This window comes from Lithobates pipiens, unplaced genomic scaffold, assembly GCF_037356315.1.
Source record: "Lithobates pipiens isolate NorthernLeopardFrog02 unplaced genomic scaffold, aLitPip1_a1.2 Scaffold_25, whole genome shotgun sequence".
NCBI classification, from domain to species: Eukaryota; Metazoa; Chordata; class Amphibia; order Anura; family Ranidae; genus Lithobates; species Lithobates pipiens.
Window position 1 is genome coordinate 21,469,978 of NW_027507787.1, and position 16,052 is coordinate 21,486,029.

The following is a 16,052-nucleotide window of genomic DNA, read 5'->3' on the forward strand; positions in this document are numbered from 1 at the left end:
GCCTATGTACCGTAGCACCCTATACCAAGTTACCAGTCCTTATAAGAACTTTTGTGGACCAAGCAGGTTGTGTATTAGTGTTTAGCAGACTGTACGTCAGTCCCTATACCGCTGAAGGACTGCTGCAGTATAGGGCAGCGGTCAGCAGTGGTGCACGTCAACCCTATCTATTGTGGACCGATAGCGGTCCTTACAGAACAGCAGACTGTACCGCACTCAAGCCTATGTACCGTAGCACCCTATACCAAGTTACCAGTCCTTATAAGAACTTTTGTGGAACAAGCAGGTTGTGTGTTAGTGATTAGCAGACTGTACGTCAGTCCCTATACCAATGAAGGACTGCTGCAGTATAGGGCAGCGGTCAGCAGTAGTGCACGGCAACCCTATGTATTGTGGACCGATAGCGGTCCTTACAGAACAGCAGACTGTAACGCACTCAGGCCTATGTACCGTAGCACCCTATACCAAGTTACCAGTCCTTATAAGAACTTTTGTGGACCAAGCAGGTTGTGTGTTAGTGATTAGCAGACTGTACGTCAGTCCCTATACCAATGAAGGACTGCTGCAGTATAGGGCAGCGGTCAGCAGTAGTGCACGGCAACCCTATGTATTGTGGACCGATAGCGGTCCTTACAGAACAGCAGACTGTACTGCACTCAGGCCTATGTACCGTAGCACCCTATACCAAGTTACCAGTCCTTATAAAAACTTTTGTGGACCAAGCAGGTTGTGTGTTAGTGTTTAGCAGACTGTGCGTCAGTCCCTATACCGCTGAAGGACTGCTGCAGTATAGGGCAGCGGTCAGCAGTAGTGCACGGCAACCCTATGTATTGTGGACCGATAGCGGTCCTTACAGAACAGCAGACTGTAACGCACTCAGGCCTATGTACCGTAGCACCCTATACCAAGTTACCAGTCCTTATAAGAACTTTTGTGGACCAAGCAGGTTGTGTGTTAGTGATTAGCAGACTGTACGTCAGTCCCTATACCAATGAAGGACTGCTGCAGTATAGGGCAGCGGTCAGCAGTAGTGCACGGCAACCCTATGTATTGTGGACCGATAGCGGTCCTTACAGAACAGCAGACTGTACTGCACTCAGGCCTATGTACCGTAGCACCCTATACCAAGTTACCAGTCCTTATAAGAACTTTTGTGGACCAAGCAGGTTGTGTGTTAGTGATTAGCAGACTGTACGTCAGTCCCTATACCAATGAAGGACTGCTGCAGTATAGGGCAGCGGTCAGCAGTGGTGCACGTCAACCCTATCTATTGTGGACCGATAGCGGTCCTTACAGAACAGCAGACTGTACCGCACTCAAGCCTATGTACCGTAGCACCCTATACCAAGTTACCAGTCCTTATAAGAACTTTTGTGGACCAAGCAGGTTGTGTATTAGTGTTTAGCAGACTGTACGTCAGTCCCTATACCGCTGAAGGACTGCTGCAGTATAGGGCAGCGGTCAGCAGTGGTGCACGTCAACCCTATCTATTGTGGACCGATAGCGGTCCTTACAGAACAGCAGACTGTACCGCACTCAAGCCTATGTACCGTAGCACCCTATACCAAGTTACCAGTCCTTATAAGAACTTTTGTGGAACAAGCAGGTTGTGTGTTAGTGATTAGCAGACTGTACGTCAGTCCCTATACCGCTGAAGGACTGCTGCAGTATAGGTGAGCGGTCAGCAGTGGTGCACGTCAACCCTATCTATTGTGGACCGATAGCGGTCCTTACAGAACAGCAGACTGTACCGCACTCAAGCCTATGTACCGTAGCACCCTATACCAAGTTACCAGTCCTTATAAGAACTTTTGTGGACCAAGCAGGTTGTGTATTAGTGTTTAGCAGACTGTACGTCAGTCCCTATACCGCTGAAGGACTGCTGCAGTATAGGGCAGCGGTCAGCAGTGGTGCACGTCAACCCTATCTATTGTGGACCGATAGCGGTCCTTACAGAACAGCAGACTGTACCGCACTCAAGCCTATGTACCGTAGCACCCTATACCAAGTTACCAGTCCTTATAAGAACTTTTGTGGACCAAGCAGGTTGTGTATTAGTGTTTAGCAGACTGTACGTCAGTCCCTATACCGCTGAAGGACTGCTGCAGTATAGGGCAGCGGTCAGCAGTGGTGCACGTCAACCCTATCTATTGTGGACCGATAGCGGTCCTTACAGAACAGCAGACTGTACCGCACTCAAGCCTATGTACCGTAGCACCCTATACCAAGTTACCAGTCCTTATAAGAACTTTTGTGGACCAAGCAGGTTGTGTATTAGTGTTTAGCAGACTGTACGTCAGTCCCTATACCGCTGAAGGACTGCTGCAGTATAGGGCAGCGGTCAGCAGTGGTGCACGTCAACCCTATCTATTGTGGACCGATAGCGGTCCTTACAGAACAGCAGACTGTACCGCACTCAAGCCTATGTACCGTAGCACCCTATACCAAGTTACCAGTCCTTATAAGAACTTTTGTGGAACAAGCAGGTTGTGTGTTAGTGATTAGCAGACTGTACGTCAGTCCCTATACCAATGAAGGACTGCTGCAGTATAGGGCAGCGGTCAGCAGTAGTGCACGGCAACCCTATGTATTGTGGACCGATAGCGGTCCTTACAGAACAGCAGACTGTAACGCACTCAGGCCTATGTACCGTAGCACCCTATACCAAGTTACCAGTCCTTATAAGAACTTTTGTGGACCAAGCAGGTTGTGTGTTAGTGATTAGCAGACTGTACGTCAGTCCCTATACCAATGAAGGACTGCTGCAGTATAGGGCAGCGGTCAGCAGTAGTGCACGGCAACCCTATGTATTGTGGACCGATAGCGGTCCTTACAGAACAGCAGACTGTACTGCACTCAGGCCTATGTACCGTAGCACCCTATACCAAGTTACCAGTCCTTATAAAAACTTTTGTGGACCAAGCAGGTTGTGTGTTAGTGTTTAGCAGACTGTGCGTCAGTCCCTATACCGCTGAAGGACTGCTGCAGTATAGGGCAGCGGTCAGCAGTAGTGCACGGCAACCCTATGTATTGTGGACCGATAGCGGTCCTTACAGAACAGCAGACTGTAACGCACTCAGGCCTATGTACCGTAGCACCCTATACCAAGTTACCAGTCCTTATAAGAACTTTTGTGGACCAAGCAGGTTGTGTGTTAGTGATTAGCAGACTGTACGTCAGTCCCTATACCAATGAAGGACTGCTGCAGTATAGGGCAGCGGTCAGCAGTAGTGCACGGCAACCCTATGTATTGTGGACCGATAGCGGTCCTTACAGAACAGCAGACTGTACTGCACTCAGGCCTATGTACCGTAGCACCCTATACCAAGTTACCAGTCCTTATAAGAACTTTTGTGGACCAAGCAGGTTGTGTGTTAGTGATTAGCAGACTGTACGTCAGTCCCTATACCAATGAAGGACTGCTGCAGTATAGGGCAGCGGTCAGCAGTAGTGCACGGCAACCCTATGTATTGTGGACCGATAGCGGTCCTTACAGAACAGCAGACTGTACTGCACTCAGGCCTATGTACCGTAGCACCCTATACCAAGTTACCAGTCCTTATAAGAACTTTTGTGGACCAAGCAGGTTGTGTATTAGTGTTTAGCAGACTGTGCGTCAGTCCCTATACCGCTGAAGGACTGCTGCAGTATAGGGCAGCGGTCAGCAGTAGTGCACGGCAACCCTATGTATTGTGGACCGATAGCGGTCCTTACAGAACAGCAGACTGTACCGCACCCAAGCCTATGTACCGTAGCACCCTAGACAGACCAAGTTACCAGTCCTGATAAAGAGCTTTGTGGAACAAGTGAGTTGTGAATGATTAGCAGACTGCAGCAGAAGGGCAGCAGTCAAGTATAATATTCTTTCTATATTTGGAAGAAAGAATATTATACGTGTACAAGCCTATTACCGTACCACTGATACCAGTCCTGAAAAGAACCTTTGTGGAACTAATAGTAACAGCAAGTCTTTAAAATTATCCTCACTGCCTGACACACTGCTTCCTGCCTGTCCCTATACAAATTGGCAAAAAAGAGTAGGCTGGAACGATTAGCTGGAACAGCTCTTTTGTGGACCTGATAGTAACAGCTAATGATGATGATGATGATGATGATGAAGAAAGACTAATCTGGCTGAGCTGTCCCTAAAATAGCAGCATACAGCGCTCTGTCCCTTTATCTAAACTGACAAAAGAAACTCAGGCTGCTGACCTAACACCTATACCAGTCCTGAAAAGAACTTTTGTGTACCAAATAGCTAGCGTTTTCTCTGTCCCTACTCCACACAGGATCCTTTCCCTACAGTGACAGAAGAAAGAATGTAAAATGGCCACCGGATCGGGTGTATTTATAGGTTAGGGGGAATGTCCAAGTGTCCATGAGCTGTCATGTCTCAATTGGTTGTCCTGTAACACATGATAAACGTGTCACGAAAGGTTAAAGTTCTTGTATACATTAAACACGTAAGTCCGCCGGGGCGAACGACGGAAAAAGGCGTTCGAACCCGCGGACGGCGAAAGTCGGAAATTCGCCGCGAAACGACCGCCGGGCGAACCGTTCGGCCATCACTATGTAGCAACAAGGAGGATTTTATATATCGAAAGGTAAGAGGGTGGTCTTCTATTTATGAGCCAGTAGCTAGGAACATTCAATACTGCTCTACTCTTGATTTAGAAACACATATAATAATGTTAAAAATTATAACTGCAGGATACAGTGTTAAATGGCCAAATAACTAGGGAAGGAATGAGTCCATTTGGTATCCAGGGTAGGAAGGTGAAGAATGAGTATGAAACATTACTAATGAACTGCATTGCTAAGTCAGCTGTTAAAAAAATAAATAATAATTTATATCTCGAATAGCATAACCACTTCAATACCAGGTACTTTCACCCCCTTCCTGCCCAGGCCAATTTTCAGCTTTCAGCATTGTTGCACTTTGAAATTGTGTGGTCATGCAACAATGTACCCATATTAACTTTTTATCATTATTTCAACCAAATAGAGTTTTCTTTTATTGGTATTTAATGGACACTGTTTTTTGTTTGTTTTTTGTTTGTTTTTTCCTAAATAAACTGAACAAAACCCCAACGTTTTGGAAAAAAAAGTGTTTTTCTTCATTTCTGTTATAACAATTTGCTAATAATCTTTTTTTATAAATTTAGATCAAATTCTGCTACATTTCTTTGGTGAAAATAACCCAAATCAGTGTTTATTAGTCTGTAGGAAAGTTATACGGTCCACAAACTATGCTAAACACAGTAGGTATAGGAAAGAATCACCCCCTTTAAAATAATCACATTTTGTTGCTTTGCAGCCTGAAATGAGAACAGACACAGTTTGTGTTTCATCCAGCTGTATTGCAATTATAACAGTGCAATTTATAACATTATGCTGAAAGATATAATACCATCATATCAGAATAAAAATAAAAATGAAAGAACAGAATTACTGAGTTGGAAAAGGGATCCCCCCTTGTGCCAATATTTTTTTAAACCACCTTTTGCTTTAATTACAGCCTTTAGTCTGTTGGAATATGTCTTCTTTACAGAACTGCTCAATTTCAGTTATATTTGATGTTGACTGTTTGTTAGGGTTCAATATTGAGTTGGCCCACCTTTTCCAGCTATAACAGCATAAACTCTTTTGGGAAGGCTGTCCACAAGGTTTAGGAATGTGTTTTGTAGGGGGAGCATGTGCGGATGCCTAGGAGGACGGTAATGCCGGCTTAGAGCTCCGCTCCTGTGACGAACGCGCCGGAGGACTACAGGTCACAGAAGTCCCTAATTCTACACAAAACAAGAGAAAAACCTACTACTAAGACTCAGGCACATATAAGTATGGTTTTAAAGGGTACAAAAGGTAAATTTAAAAGTGGAACAAGCAAAGAGAAATTACCTCAGCCGTCTTCCAAGATGGCTGCAACAGTCTCCTCACAGCCTCATTCTTCACAGCTGGCTAAACCTCCTAAATCCAATATAAACACCACAGAAAATACTGAGGACTCTGATTGTGGTGCTTCGGTATTGGAATCAGAGTTTCAATCTGTCATATTTAAAAAATGTGAGCATATTTTACAGAAGGCTTTGAAACAGACATATTACTGACAAACTGACAAGAGAAATTAGAGAGCTGGGTCAGAGAACAGCTGAATTAGAGATACGAGTAGATGATATTGAAAGTCAAACTCAGCACTACATTTCTGAATTTAATAGTCTTAAAGAAGAGACTGTCATATTTCAGTCACGTTTAGAGGACCAGGAGAATAGAGACAGAAGGGCCAACTTGAGGATCAGAGGAATTCCAGAGACTGTCACGGATGTGAATGCCACTATGATTGCTTTATTTCAGGAATTGCACCCTGGTATCTCTGTGGAAAGATTAGAAATGGACAGAGTGCATAGAGCGTTAGCGCCACGTAAACCTAACGGCCCTCCCAGGGACATAATTGCCAAAATGCACTATTTTCGTACAAAAGAACAATTGTTGGCAGCAGCGAGAGAAAAGGATTCCCTAATGTTCCAAGGACAAGTATACCAACTCTTCTCAGATTTATCTCCTATTACAGTGGCTAAAAGACGAGCTCTTAAACCACAGCTACAAATACTTCAACAGCACCAGATCACTTATCATTGGGGGTTTCCTTTCTCCCTCAAATTCACACATCTGGAAACCAGATATGTATGTCGCTCTTCAGAGGACTTACAGTCAGCCTTGGTCGAATTAGGTCTTGCAGATCAAACCACAATTAAAGACCAATTCCGCAGAGGATCAGCCTCCAGGTCCCCTCAACAAAACACTGCAACCAGCTCTAAGTCATCTACTCCTTCTCACCATAATCAGCATAAACGTGGTCGATTTGAACATCAGCCTCCTAATACTGAAGACTCTATGGACTGAGTTTAAAATAAATATATTTTTTTCTCCTCTTTGATGCATTTCCTCTTTTTCAGAACTGCAGGATTCCACTTTTTCTGAAACAACTTAATTTTTAAGTTACTAATTTTTGCAACTTTATGGCTCTTTGGCTTACAATTCTTTGCTGGCCCTCTTCTATATAAAACTTTTTTTTTTACTGCTTATTTACTTAAACCCCCCCCCCCCCCTTTTTTTTTCTTAATTTTTTTTTTTTTGTCTCCCTCTCTCATATTAGTCAAAGATACTTATGTGGTCATTTCCTGAGGTTATGGTCTTGATAGTCTTTCAACCCCCACCCCCCTTTTTTTTCTGGATAATATAGATACAGTTATTATTATGATAGTATAGATGCTTTTTGTATAGTTCCTGTGGTTCTCCGGCATGGTTCGTCACTTTAGGAACTACTTGCTGCCCTTTCGCCATCCTCAGACCCTTGCTTTTATTATGCAAGACTCTGATGATGGCTGTGGAGCCCCTGTGAGTCCTTTGTTCACTCCCAGGAGTTGCTCTCATACCCTAGTGATTTCTTATTGCATTAACTCACAGTTTTTTCATATTAGGGTTATTCTTCAAAGCTATGTTCTTCTTTATTCTATTCTTTCTTCCCTTCTTTTTTCTCTCGAGATGGTGACCTGTATTCTAAGTTCAAGTCATTGTTCTTATTATGAGCTAGTTTACTTAGACTTTTTATGGCCCCCATAAATATTTTATCTCTTAATGTACAAGGATTTAATATCCCACACAAACGAACAAAAGCAATGAGATCTTTCTCGGCCAAGAAGACACATATAATCTGTTTGCAGGAAACCCATTTTATTGACAAAGCTGCCCCTAAATTTCTTTCCTCCTCATACTCGCAATTTTTTACCGCTTCTACCATGGTTAAACAATGCAGAAATCTCATTGGATTTCACCGCTCTATGCCATTCACCCTCTTAACACAACTAAATGATCCCGAAGGTAGATATCTACTCCTTACTGGATATATAGCAGATATAGCTATTACAATTGTTTCATATTATGCTCCAAATAAAAAAACAGAATCTTTTTTATCCCATCTTTTTCAAGTGGTTGAGACACATAAATTTGGTACTATAGTCCTATGTGGTGACTCGAATATGATGGTATTTCCTTTTCTAGATAAGTCTCCCCCAGCCCCTATCACTAGCTCTAATAAGCTTAATCTTCAACATTTACTTACAAAACATAATCTGGTTGATACATGGCGTGAAACCAATCCGACTAGTAGACGTTTTACATATTACTCCTACCCACATAAATCTTTCTCCCGTATTGATCATATTCTGGTCCCTTCTAGTATGCTACCTGAAATTCTATCATCTAATATTATCCCGTTCACATGGTCCGACCATTGTGCCGTATTCACAACTATTGCTTCTATAATACCCAGATCACATGATACCACCTGGTGCATAAACAACTCTACATTAGCTAACTCTCTACATCGACAGACGATAGAAAAAGAGATTAATGACTATCTTTCATTTAATGATACTGGTGACACTTCCGACTTGACATTGTGGGAAGCCCATAAAACCGTTGTTCGGGGTAAGTTGATACAACTAGCTGCAAAGCTTAAAAAAGAACGTAAACTCATGTTTACAAAGCTGGAAGCTAACTTCACTTCCTGTCATGATACGTTTCAATCTTCCCCAAATGTCATTAATAATGCTAAATTAGATAAAGCCTGTTTAGATTTAGATCTATTTTTAACGGATTCGGCAGATAAACTCCTCCGTAAACGCCAACATACACAATACCTCAAAGCTAATAAACCAGACTCCCTTATGGCCAGAAGTTTAAGATCAATAAATCAAATCAGATCCTCCATAAGATTGAAAATGTCCGGTGATTCATATACCAGTAATCCAGTCAAAATTTTAGAGGTGTTTCGTTCCAAATTAGATAAAATTTACTCCCCTGCTACTGATTTCAATCAGGCCAGTGCGGACAGGCTATTTTCTAATATTAATCTCCCTACTCTTGATATTGAACAAAGAGAGAGACTAGAAAGCCCTAATACTACTAATGAGGTTCAGACTGCTATAAAGGGACTAAAATTACATAAAAGGCCTGGCCCTGATGGCTACTCGGCATCGTATTATAAAAACTTTGAGCATATTTTAACACCAGTCTTAACCAGAGCCTTCAACTCCCTTCTGTCGGGTCATTTATTTCAGCCTGAGTCATTATCTTCTATTATAGTTATGTTACCTAAACCACGATCAGATTGAACTATCTGGTCTAATTATCATCCCATTTCTCTCCTTAACTTAGACATTAAAATATTAGCTAAGGTCCTTGCGTCTCGTTTGAATAATTTTAAAGGTCACCTAATTCATCAAGACCAAACGGGTTTTATACCCAAGAGACAGGCAGGAGACAATATTAGAAGAACACTATTACTTATTCAAGCCGCTAAAAACAGATGTATCCCAACTTGCCTTCTATCTTTGGATATCAGTAAGGCTTTTGACTCACCTTTGAGTCACCTGGCCTTATATGCAATTTACTCTAAAAAAATTGGGTTTTGGTAATCATTTCCTGACTTGGATCTCTTCCCTCTATAACAATCCCAGGGCGTATATTAAATATGCAGGTTATAAATAAGCAATAATAGACATCAGAAGAGGCACAAGACAGGGTTGTCCCTTATCCCCAGTACTTTTTGCCCTACTTATGGAACCTTTGGCACAATTAATTAGATCTAACCCAGATATCAAGGGTTTTGAACTAGGTGGGCATCACCATAAACTGTGTCTTTATGCGGATGACATACTTATTTATCTATCTCATCCCCACATTTCTGCCCCAATTCTTCTGCGAATATTGGAAACATTTTCACATATTTCCGGTCTCTTTGTAAACCCCACCAAATCAAATGCATTGAATATTTCTATAAAACACTCTGACCTATTACAGGCTCAATCCTCTCTACCTTTCAATTGGGTTGATCGCCAATTACCATATTTAGGTGTACACCTTACATCCTCACTTTCTGATCTTTTTGCAGCTAATTATTTACCCCTGCTGAAGCAAGTTACAGGCTTATTAAAGCAATGGTCCGCACTACCACTATCATGGATGGGTCGGATTAACGCAATAAAAATGTCAATACTGCCTAAGTTTTTATATTTATATAGGGTACTTCTCATTTCCATACCTTCATATTTTGTACGACTCACACAGCATAGAATTATCTCTTTTATTTGGAAGAATATTAAACCCTGTATACCTAAATCCACTATATATCTTAGTAAAACCAGTGGAGGCTTGGGGCTACCTAACTTCGTTTCTTACTACTTTGCAGCTCAACTATCGTTGAATATCATTCAACAGAAGACATACCTTTATTGGTATCTATTGAAGCCATTGATTGTGACCCCATATCAGTGGCCAATCTACTATGGATTCAGCCAAAGGACAGATCGCATCTGACTAATCCTATCACAAAACATTCATGGTTATCTGGGATAGATTTGGTAGTTCATGTAAATTACAATCAGTACATAATCCACTTCTTTCCTTTCTAGGGAATCCAGCTTTTTATCCTGCATGAACATTTCCAAAATCTTTTTCAGCATGGTCTTCTACTAATCTGACTAGATTCTATAAGCCATTATCCTCAAATACCTTTCAAACATTCCCTATGCTATGTACGAACTATGGGCTCTCAAACAATGAGATATTTAGATATCTACAAATTAAAAATTTCTATATGCCTCTTATTGGGTCAGGTTTAGCACTTAGTCAGATGTCTAAATTTGAACATAGTTGTATAAGTGACCCACATGTTAAAGGTTTAATTTCATATGTCTACCAAACCCTTATTACCACCCCCAATGAGGTACTTCCATCATATTCTGTTAAATGGGCACAGGATTTGGGTCGAATATTTAACAACAATGACTGGTCCAACATTTGGTTAGCTACTAAATCATCATCTCCCAACTGTTATGCTTTGGAAACTAACTTTAAAGTTCTGGCACGATGGTACCTAGTACCAGCAAGGATTGCAAAATTTTCTCCATCTTACAGTAATCATTGTTTTAGAGGTTTCTCCTCTCCTGGTACTCATCGTCATATATGGTGGGATTGTCCGATGGCGCAAGAATTTTGGAATATCATATTTGCAATGGCTTCTAAAGCTTTCGATATCTATATTGCCCCAGACCCAGCTATTGCACTTTTAAATCTCAAACCAGATTCACTCACATGGACACAATTCAAACTACTTGTTTATATTAATACGGCAGCTAAACAAACCATAGCTAAGGCATGGAAAACCAAAAATTTAATTGTGGTGGAAGCCAAACACAGACTGAACAAAGCTCTCATTTTCGATAAAATGACAGCTATTGAAAACAATAATATTACAAAATTTCACATGATTTGGCAACCACGGGTTAAACATTTTTTTCCTTCTGATTTTGACCAGTCATTGCTGTTCCCACAATAAAATCCTTGTGTATCGCTGTTGTGCTATTGATTTATGTCATGTACCAGGTCACTACCTCGAGAGTTTTCATCTCATCCCTTTTCTTCTCTCTTTTCCTCCTTTTCTATCCCTCTTCTTCTTTTTTTATTTTTTTTATTTCATTTATGTTTTATATTTCAAAAGTTGGTTTATTTCTCATCAACATAGAGAATTGATCTCTCTTTTAGAGGGTCTATTCTTCAAAACTTTCTTTAAATACTGGCTGTGCTGAGCTAAAGTTAACCAGGAAAAGAGTTTTACTTTTTAATTATATCTGCCCCCACCTGTTCACAGCTTGAACCCATTTTGGGGTGGACAGGTGGTCTGGAGGCATATTTCATTAATTCTCTCATATAGTTCATTCCTAATTTAGTTCAGTACTTATAATATTATAGTATACAATCTCTATGTTACTTATACTTTCACTTATAACATACCTAATCTATGTGATCAATACCTGATTATAACTATATTGTTAATTTACGATACTTATGATATGATGCTCGTTATGATCTGTAAACTTCCCTTTTTTTTCTCTCTTGAAATTCAATAAAAAGATTTAACAAGGAATGTGTTTTGCAGAAGCGCATTTGTGGGGTCGGCACCTGCGGACTAAGACTGGGATGCAATTAAAGTTCATGTGCATGTAAAGGCAGGCATCCTGATACTTTTGGTAATATAGTGTATCTGAAAATTTACCAATTCTGATGTACTACAGTAATTGCCTTTCTCAGTTCTTGTGCCCAAAAATACCAGGACAGTAAAAATATCCTCCCCCAAATGACCAAAGTTTTTGTAAGCGGCATGGCAATTTTTTTGAAGTTGTAATTTGTTTGTTGCAATTTTTTGGAAGAGCAAGAGATCAACTTTGCCTGTTTTTACAGCATCAAAAATACATATTTATCCTTTTTCTGATTTAGGTGTTCTTTCGATTGCTAGGCATAAAGTGTTCCATGGTTTTGGAACACACACATTTCTTGTGGGATGTTTTCTTTCTCAGTTGGAAGTGATATAATTTGTACATGTTCATGTACAGTATCTTACAAAAGTGAGTACACCCCTCACATTTTTGTAAATATTTTATTATATCTTTTCATGTAAAAACACCAAAGAAATGACACTTTGCTACAATGTAAAGTAGTGGGTGTACAGCTTGTATAACAGTGTAAATGTGCTGTCCCCTCAAAATAACTCAACACACAGCCATTAATGTCAGGCTTGCACCCGAGGGTACTTAGGGAACTCAGTCAAGTAATTGCCAGACCATTGTTTCTAATTTTTACTGACGGTCTACTGAATGGAATGGTACCAGCTGATTGGAGAATGCAGCACCAATATTTAAAAACCTCAAAAATTGTCTGATAGGTAGATTTGTGAGATTTTCATGAGCAAGCTATAGTTCTTTGGGCAGTAAAGAGAGTAAAAGTGACAAGTATAAATTTGTATTAGTTACAGGCCTAGGGGAGTTTCTGGGTAAGGACCCACCCAGTACAAGTAACATCATATCATAAACTCACAGCCAATAAGACTGAGCCACTAGGCATTTCCACCAGATATGACCACATGTGCCAAGTGTGGGGCATCCTCTGAAACAGGCCAAAGAACTCTTTGGAAGTGCCTTTGAGATGTAAGAAGGAACCAGGTACCAACACAAAACAAAATTATATTTAGGGTTAGCTAACTTTTAGAGGTCTAGGATTGGATCTTGTGCCCATTTAAGAGTATAAGAAAAAGGAGAGACTGTCAAGGGCTCCATATATTTCAGATCTAAGCAAGATATCAACACTGCAGAGTGTGTGTGTCAAGAACTTGCAAAATGTTACAAGATACAGTACCTTCTGTTGTTTTAAGTTTGATTGTGAGAAATAAGCATCCCTTCTAGTTAAAGTATGCTTTAAAAGTTTCAGAATTCATAATAAAAATATAAAAACCTTCAAAAAGTCAGTACAAGCTTGTGTGGCGCTCCCATCCTCTCAAAACTGCTTTATGGACTTTCTAGAGGATAACAGTGGGTTTAACTGAGTTTATGTTTTTTGCTCACAGTATTCCTTTAGGATCTACTGGGCTGAAAAGAATACTTCAGGGTACTTGAGTAGAGTCTCATGAATAAACATTTAAGGAGGAGAGGAGAGAAACTCTAAGAACATTAGACCATGTTATGATCAGACACCAGGTGTAGAAATGATCTTGCCTGTTGAAACAAGAAAAAGTAAGGTGTAATGCATGTAAATGTGATTTATTCAAGAGAAGACATCTTGTGGAGGGGAGTAAAATGTGATGTCTTATTTTTAAGTGTTTAAGTTTTGCCTACAATCCATGAAAGCTCCTCGAAGGTCTTAAAAGTCTAAAACAGAGAGGAGGGATGTGATGGTCCTTTGGGAGAAAATGTATATACTATATATGCAGACTAAATTGGAGTCTCCTCACATGAGGACCCCTTTAAAGTGAGTGGTCACTATGATGAAGATGATTGAAAATGCTTAGCTAATGAGTATTGGATGCATAGTTAGATACAATCATAGCCAGTGAATCCATAATAATGAACATTGTAAATCAGTAATATATATATTGTATTGACTGTATATTTCTGATGTGCCACAGCTATTGGCACTATTTCATAGTATTCCACAACCATTGGGCATTTTTTTATTGCAATGCTATTAACCCTATTCACTACTCCACCCCTGTCCCAACCCCACAGGTGGGGGAAGGGGAGTTACACTTTCTGGAAATGGGCTGCTAATAGGTACCCAAGTGAAAAAAATGGGAACTACTGAGCTAAATATAAGCTTAATGTTCGTGCATATAGGAATGTGACCTGTAATCTGTTCCCTATTTATAGCTGTTATAATCGCAGCACCAGATACAAGGAAGTCTTTCATCCCCATTATTTCTTTCGACTCTGTACATTGGGTGATGTGGAATCTCAGAGCCACATCAAAATTCATAAAACTGAGACTTTCATTTTCAGAGCACTGCTCAGTTTGTAGGCTCCAATCAGGGAGAAGATTATTATAAAACTATCAGAAAACTCAGCTTTCAACGACTGGGTGTCCAGCCACGCTAACAGAAGTCTAGTGATTAAACAAGGTTAATGTATATAGTCCTTCTGACTTCTCTCACTGCCCTTTTCCACAGTCCTATCAAACTCCATTTTTTCCTTCTCAATCAACTATCTGGTCCTGTTGCTCTCTCTTACTCCCTGACTTTTCCAAACAAACAGGTACTAATGGTTGTTGGTTGGCAGTGAACTTTCATTTTAGTATTCATTTCAATTCAATAATAAAACTAGCTTATAGATATTAATATGTGTGTATTCATATATATATATATACATATATATATATATATATATATATATATATATATATATATATATATATATATATTTATAAAATATACTATTATCTCTGAACTTCCCCCTAATTAAGTAATTAAGCTTTCAAAATAGTTTATATACTGAATGGGTAGAAGAGAAAGACTAGTTGAGTTCATCTAGAGTTCCATGAGTGCCTGGAACAAGAAGATTGTAGCCTTGCACATACTTCTAATCACAAGATCACAAGTAAAACGATGCTGTATTTATCTAGTGTATCACCTGTAGTAAATATTTAAGGGTAAGTACATTCTTTTATTAATTATTATTATATTTCTTTAGGACACACTGCCGTAGGCTGGGTTCCATCTTGTCCAGTGCATTAACATATGCATGTTAATGCAGGTTACCGCGTGTGTTAATGTGGATTGCATTGAGGCATTCATTTTGAATGTTACTTAACCACAGTTCACCAATTCATGTAATGTGAGTTACCGCAAAACTAGGTCCACAGCTTTTCTATGTAAAACTTAGCAGTTTGTAAAACTTTGCAGCATATTGGCATGCTCATTGTGCCAACTTTCCAAATATTCATTGTGTAAAGCTTCATTTATAGGGTAATAAATAAGTACTCTCAACTATAAGTGAATCACGGCACAGTTAATAGTTGGAAGTTTTCACAATGTTTTTATAATTTAGAGATAATTTATTATGAAATTGTATTATTTATTTTATAAAAGGGAAGGGTGTATATACTGTATTTCAGCATTATAATGTATGTATCATCTCATTTTATACATTTGGGTATTCTTACAGCAGCTTATCACTAATAAGGGAATGCAGGCTAAACACTGTTTTTCATTTATTTTTCTTAGATGTTAGACTGCAAATCTTTGTTATATCTTAAACAAGAAAGAAACAACCCATCAATAATACAAATATACACAAATTTTGGCTGGCTGTGAAGCAGCTCATGCCAGGAAAACCAGAATCTTTCAAATAGTTCATCAAGCTCTAGTTAAACAATTTTCACAAGTGTATCTGGAAGACCAGTTTATTTAAATGGTTTTACATACTCAAGTTATATTTGACCATGATCCAAAGCTAGAACTATTGTACATGCCTTAAGGGAAGATGACAGAAGTTCTCAACACTTGTAACAATAGAGAGCTTGTTTGATAATATAGGCTTAATGGATCCCTAAACAGTATTGTACTACAAAGCTAATTATTTAAGCAGGTGGCATGGTTCTATTCTTGTGGATTGATACCTTAACTTATTATACCCTTGATTGTACACAAAACATAGTAATTTCATTCA

The 16,052-nt window shown here is 39.7% G+C and overlaps 1 protein-coding gene across 1 annotated transcript in view; it reads right to left on the reverse strand.

Annotated features, from left to right (window-relative positions):
• The window catches only part of PCDH15 (protocadherin related 15), a 1,670,337-nt gene that overhangs the window by 876,131 nt on the left and 778,154 nt on the right, over positions 1–16,052 (reverse strand). The gene's annotated exons all lie outside the window — the stretch shown is intronic.